Below are 5,859 nucleotides of genomic sequence, written 5' to 3' on the forward strand. Positions count from 1 at the left end.
AATGATCTACTCATTTTGGGGTCTAATTATGTACTGTGAAAATATAGCTTACAGAATGAAACTTATATTCTCAAATAATTATAAATTCATTAAAACCCTTCCTGTATCTTCCCTTTTCCATATCGTTATCTTTACTTATTATGAGGAATCCGTATTTATCACTCCAACACTTTTGACAAATTTTCATAAATGAATCATAGAACATATCAGTATTTACATGATCACGATATATATGACGCATATTTAAATCATCTTGTTTAAACATTATAATAATATTCGCGTTATCACGTATTAGATGTTTTGGAATATGAGTATATGTTTGGCATAGGTAAAAAGAATCTATATTTTTATGACGCCCCATACAGAAATATGAACGAATGTTGTTTTGTTTTTCACAAGCAACATCATCAAAAATCATAATAGAGTTTTCTTTAGCCTTAGCGGGTGGTAAAACTTCATCATTTTGTGAGAACGTATAATATCCCATTCCCTTTATCGGTTTAATTAGTTTCTCTAAATACTCATACTTTGGTTGATATAAACTCTTTGAGAATACATATATATTCTCAAATTTTAGCCCGTTTGGACTTTCAATAAGGCTGAGCATAACATTTGTTTTTCCACAGTTTGAGGGACCGACAACCAATGCTCTTATTGTATTGGGTAATAAAGAACTATGTCGTGGAACTGAATTTGTTAATGAATGATCACCACCCTCGATATTTCTAACACAGATTTCTTGTTTTTGACGTATTAAACGCATATTCACGTGTGTAATGTACTTCATTCGATGAGAAATGCTCCTTGATTAAACATTATATAAAATGGGTAAAAGTTTTTATAATTGTTGCAGTCAGAGTTCAAACTTGAAACGAGGTAGTGGTATTATCAACAAAATAATTAACACACTTCCTTTTGAAGTACATATTCCTAGAAACATTAGTGGTATAGTTTGTTTATAGTTATCTATACCACCCTGTAATCTATGTACTTTATTGTCATCATTACTTAAAGGAATTGATTTAATGTATTTATCATTATCTTCATCTAAATTAAACGGTATAGTTTGAACATAGTTATCTATACCACCCTCAACAAGAATAGTTTCATCCTCACTAGATGATCTTGGAATACATGGTTCCGGATTTTCATCATCATAAAGGATTGTATCATGGTCATCATCATCATCATCATCATCATCGTCATCACCATACAAATTATGAGAAAATTTACCATCCTCTTTTTTATTAATGTTTTGGAGATCTGAAAATATAAATATTTTACTATATATATATATACAAATATTATTTCATATGTATTTAACCAACCTTTTTGAGCTCCATCCGAAATATTATTTTCAACTTTTTTATTTATGTTTTGGAGTTCTGAAAATATATATATATATATATATTAGTATATAAAATTATATATATATATATATATATATTAAACTCACCTTTTTTTAATTTACTCGAATTATTATTTTCATCTTCTATTTTTATATTCTGTAAAAATAAACATATTTCCCTACTAAATCAGATTATGTTATAATATCACTATTAGTTATTTTGAAATCGTTAATATCGTTAATTGATATTTTATCTGTACTAATCTGACTTTCTTTTTTATTTAAATATTCAAGCATCATTTGAGCTGCTAAATTTCTCTTTCTTAAATATATCCCATTAATTCTTTCTGCTTCCTCTATTTCAATTTCTTGGATTTGTGGGCCATCACTAAGATAACCTGTTTCTTCTTCTTCTATCTCTTCTCTTTTACTCTCTTGTTTGGAGAGAAGATCAGCATCCTTTGATATTTTTTCATAGACAATCCTGTCTTTTCGTCTCTCTGCATTAATTACTGTTTGGGATAAAACTTCTGCAAATTCAAAACAATTTATTCTTAAAGTTGCTAAGGGGGTATTAGTATTGCGTTTAGATTTTTGATGGCGTTGGCGATTAGATAAATATTTTAAATTCATACGCTTAGATTTACTTAGACTTCGTCTAGAATGTGTTCTTCTATATATATTATTGTAATGACATTTAACTCCTACTGTAGCAGTTTTGTATTGGATGGTAAAGAATCTGTTTAGACCCCTTCTTCCCAAATCCATATGCCCTCCTATTCTCCTTTCATTTTCAACTAATTTTTGCTTAAAATTCTCAATTATAGCTCTCTTTGTGAATTCGATTTGAGAGTTGTGTATGTTTTCAGTGCTTTTTAATTTATGAGTAGTGTTCCTTTTTATTGGAACCCGACTTACACTTTCAAATTCTGTATCACTATCACTGATCCCCAACACTAATTCTTGTGACGTATTACTAAATGTTGGTGCTCGACTTACGTTTTCAAATTCTCTCTCACTATCAATTATACCCATATCAATTTTTTCTGATTTTTCTTCTCCTATGTTCTTATTTTCTATGTGATCAACACTTTCATTTTCGCTATTAAAATCAAAAAGATTGGTTGGGGTTGTAGTTGTTGATGTAGCTGTTTTTGTTGTATCTTCTTCCAGAAGTTCTTTTTTTAATGTAGTTGCTGCTGTTGTAGTTGTTGTTTCTTCCTTCTCCTCCTCCTCCTCCAGAATTCCCCTTCTCATTGTAGGTGTAGTTGCACTTGTTGTAGTTGAGGTAGATGTAGTTGTAGTAGATGTTGATGTAGATATTTCTTCTTCAACTGTACTTGCACTTGTACTTGTTGTTAAGTCTTTTTCATTAATGCTACCATTAATAGCATTAAATATTTTAGTATCGAGTTCACTTTTTAAGTTTGGTATCTCCTTTTCATCACTTGTCTTGTTTATGAGATCCATAAAAATATGACTGTCCTCTAGGATCTCAAATTTTAAGTCAATTTTAATGATTTTTTTTAGTTTTGGAACATTGATAAATAACCCAATCGAATTATTGGAAGTCGATGGGTTTTCAATTAAAGTCATTTCATTGGGGAGTGGTACCATTTTCACCATCGGATTAAAGAGGGAAAGTATCACAAAAAATATTATAAAAACCGTCATTTTAATTTTGATTTTGTTTTTTTTTGACAATCGAACAAACGAACTATCGAATGAATAAGCAAACGATCCGAAATTGAGTTGCGTGAACGAATAGATGGAAACTGAACACTTTTTGAAATTCTTCTGCCTTTATACCCTCCAGATTTGTATATATAAATATGTAACGTTCTGTTTAAATTCTTATCTGTACATGCTTTTCTTCACACTTTATAAATAGGAATTGCGTGATTGTGAAGAAACATAATTTATTTCACGCATTGACGTCAATGTCTACATTTTTATTGTTGTTTATAGAATTTCGTTTTTATGAATCCAACTATCTTCTGATTTTGAAAGGCCTACCCAACGCACAAGCACATAATCAAGTTCCACCCAAAATTCTTATCTGTATATACTCTTTTAGTCTAGCCAACGCACAAGCTCATAATCAAGTTCCGTTCCGTTTATAAATAGGAATTGCGTGCTTGTGAAGAGGAAACATAATTTATTTTCACGCATTGACGTCAATGCCTACATTTTAATTGTTCTATGCTTCCACTTGTTGTTTATAGAATTTCGTTTTTATGAATCCAACTATCTTCTGATTTTGAAAAGCCTAGCCAACGCACAAGCACATAATCACCTTTTTGTTTCACAATCTTTTCAACAAGATAAGTATTAGGGAATTTTGTTTTTTTAATTTCTTGTTTATAGAAACCGCCTTGTACTGGATCACCCTTCAAGTCCTCAAGTAAATATGTGGTGGGGGATGTATTTTGTACTTTCCGAATTGGAAAAATTTCCGTTGTCCAGTTTGGGGTATAGCCTTTTTCAAAGACATGTTTATATTTACTTATTCGTACATGATCCCCCTCTTTAAAGTCCCCATTTGTAAATATTTTTAGATGATTGTATGATCTCATCAAAATCTGTTTTTCATTTTTAGCATTGACGTCAATAGGCTTCATTTTAATCGTTCTATGCTTCCTGTTATTATAATTATTAATCAACTCTTTGTATATTTGAAGCCAAGTATATTTTCCATTAAAACTAAACTCACGCCACATAAGTTCTTTTATTGTTCTATTAAAACGTTCCACAATAGATGCTTTAAGAGTACTAAATGTTGAGTAATGATTAATTTCATATCTTTTCATCAATTCTCTAAATTGTTTATTATAGAATTCATTTCCATTATCTGTTTGTAAATTCTTTGGTACTCCACGACCAGATTTCATTATTTTTTCCATTGCTTTTGTAACTTCATCTGCATTTTTTGATTTTATTGCTTCACCCCATCCATATTTAGAAAATGTATCTATTACTGTTAACAAATACCTATACCCCTTATTTGATGATGCATATGCCCCCATTTCAACCAAATCAGCCTGCCATAAATCATTAATACCCTTTACTATAACTCTACGTCTTGGGAAATTCTTGAATGGGCGATGTAACTCATTTACAATATCTCGTTTACTCATAGCTTTATTTTATCTGGTATAAATGGTTTCTTCTCTAAAGATTCAGTTTCACCTTTTAAAACTGAGGTTGGTGCAATTATATAATTGAAAATGTTACTTTCTATTTCATTTATATCCTCCACTACCTTATTAAAAGTTTTCATGAGAAATTCCAATTTTTTAGAAATTTCACTCACTTTTCCCTCAATATTATTGATTCGAGGTCTTAATCTAAAGATTTGTTGTTTCTGCGGTTGCTTAGAAATTTCATTAGATGTATTCTGTACTACTTTACTTATTTCATCATCAATATAAATCTTTGTTGCAATATCATTTTCATGAATGGGGGGTAGGGAATTTTTAAATCGTTTCCTCTGAACATTTAAATGTCCATCATAATCATTAAGTATACTTTGAAATTTTTCTAGACCTTTTGTTATATCTCTTGAGTACTCTTTCTCATTTAAAAAACAACCAAACTTATCAACTGACATTTTAATTATAAAATAAATAATGAAAGAGTGGTATATTTATGTATGATCCACATTAATTGTTAAAACTTCTTCTTCGTTTACACGATGTGCAAATGGACTTTTCCGAAGTATTATTCCATCTATTTGTGTCTGATCAGAACGAATGATTGGTGGAGGTTTTTTTAAATGTTGGTTTATGAATTTGTTAAAATTTTCCAATTTATCAACAAACTCTTTTATTGAATTATGTATATACTCCATTTGAGTTATCATTTTTATTACTTTACTTTCCAGCTCTGATACTCTTTTATTTCGTAGTTGAAATGATTTAGTTATAGTTTCCATTTGATGTGATTTCGCTTCATTAATTTTATCATCAACATACAATTTAATAGCCAAATCATTTCCGTTTATTGGTTTTAAAGAGTTTTTAATTCTTTTTTTCTGAACATTTATGTGACCATCAGTGTCTATATATATACCTGTAAGACTCTCAACTTCCCTTTTGAAAAGCAAGGAAAAATCTCTATCATTTGAAAAGTGACCAAACTTGTCAATAGACATTTTACTATTAAACAAAATGAGAAAATGTTTTCTATTTTATTAATATATTATTTTTGCTTCCCGCAATTCTTCTATTATTGAAAGAATTTCATTAGTATGGTTATTATTACCAGCCGCTCTCGATGCCATTAAGAGTTGCAATCTTTCAACAAGTTCATTAACATTATCCCAATATACATAGTTTGGTGGTATTTTTTGTAGTCTCATATACCCAGAACCAGTATGTTCTTCATTTACTGAAGATGATATTAATGGTTTAATAATTGAAGAATATTTTTTAGAACGATTCCCCTTTACTTGACCATCTGGTTGATAGTTTCTTTTGTGAGCACTTGTTTCAATTAAAATGTTTTTATAT

The 5,859-nt window shown here is 29.6% G+C and overlaps 1 long non-coding RNA gene across 1 annotated transcript; it reads right to left on the reverse strand.

Moving 5' to 3' along the window:
* Positions 1 to 970: 970 nt before the first annotated feature.
* Positions 971 to 5,347, reverse strand: LOC136117457 (uncharacterized). Its single transcript, XR_011605210.1, has 3 exons — positions 1,457 to 5,347; positions 1,329 to 1,385; positions 971 to 1,263 (listed from the first exon to the last, which is right to left on the reverse strand). It is a non-coding gene; the product is annotated as an uncharacterized lncRNA (long non-coding RNA).
* Between the last annotated feature and the right edge of the window lie 512 nt (positions 5,348 to 5,859).

The sequence above is a fragment of the Drosophila suzukii genome (assembly GCF_043229965.1).
Source record: "Drosophila suzukii chromosome 2 unlocalized genomic scaffold, CBGP_Dsuzu_IsoJpt1.0 scf_2c, whole genome shotgun sequence".
NCBI lineage: Eukaryota > Metazoa > Arthropoda > Insecta > Diptera > Drosophilidae > Drosophila > Drosophila suzukii.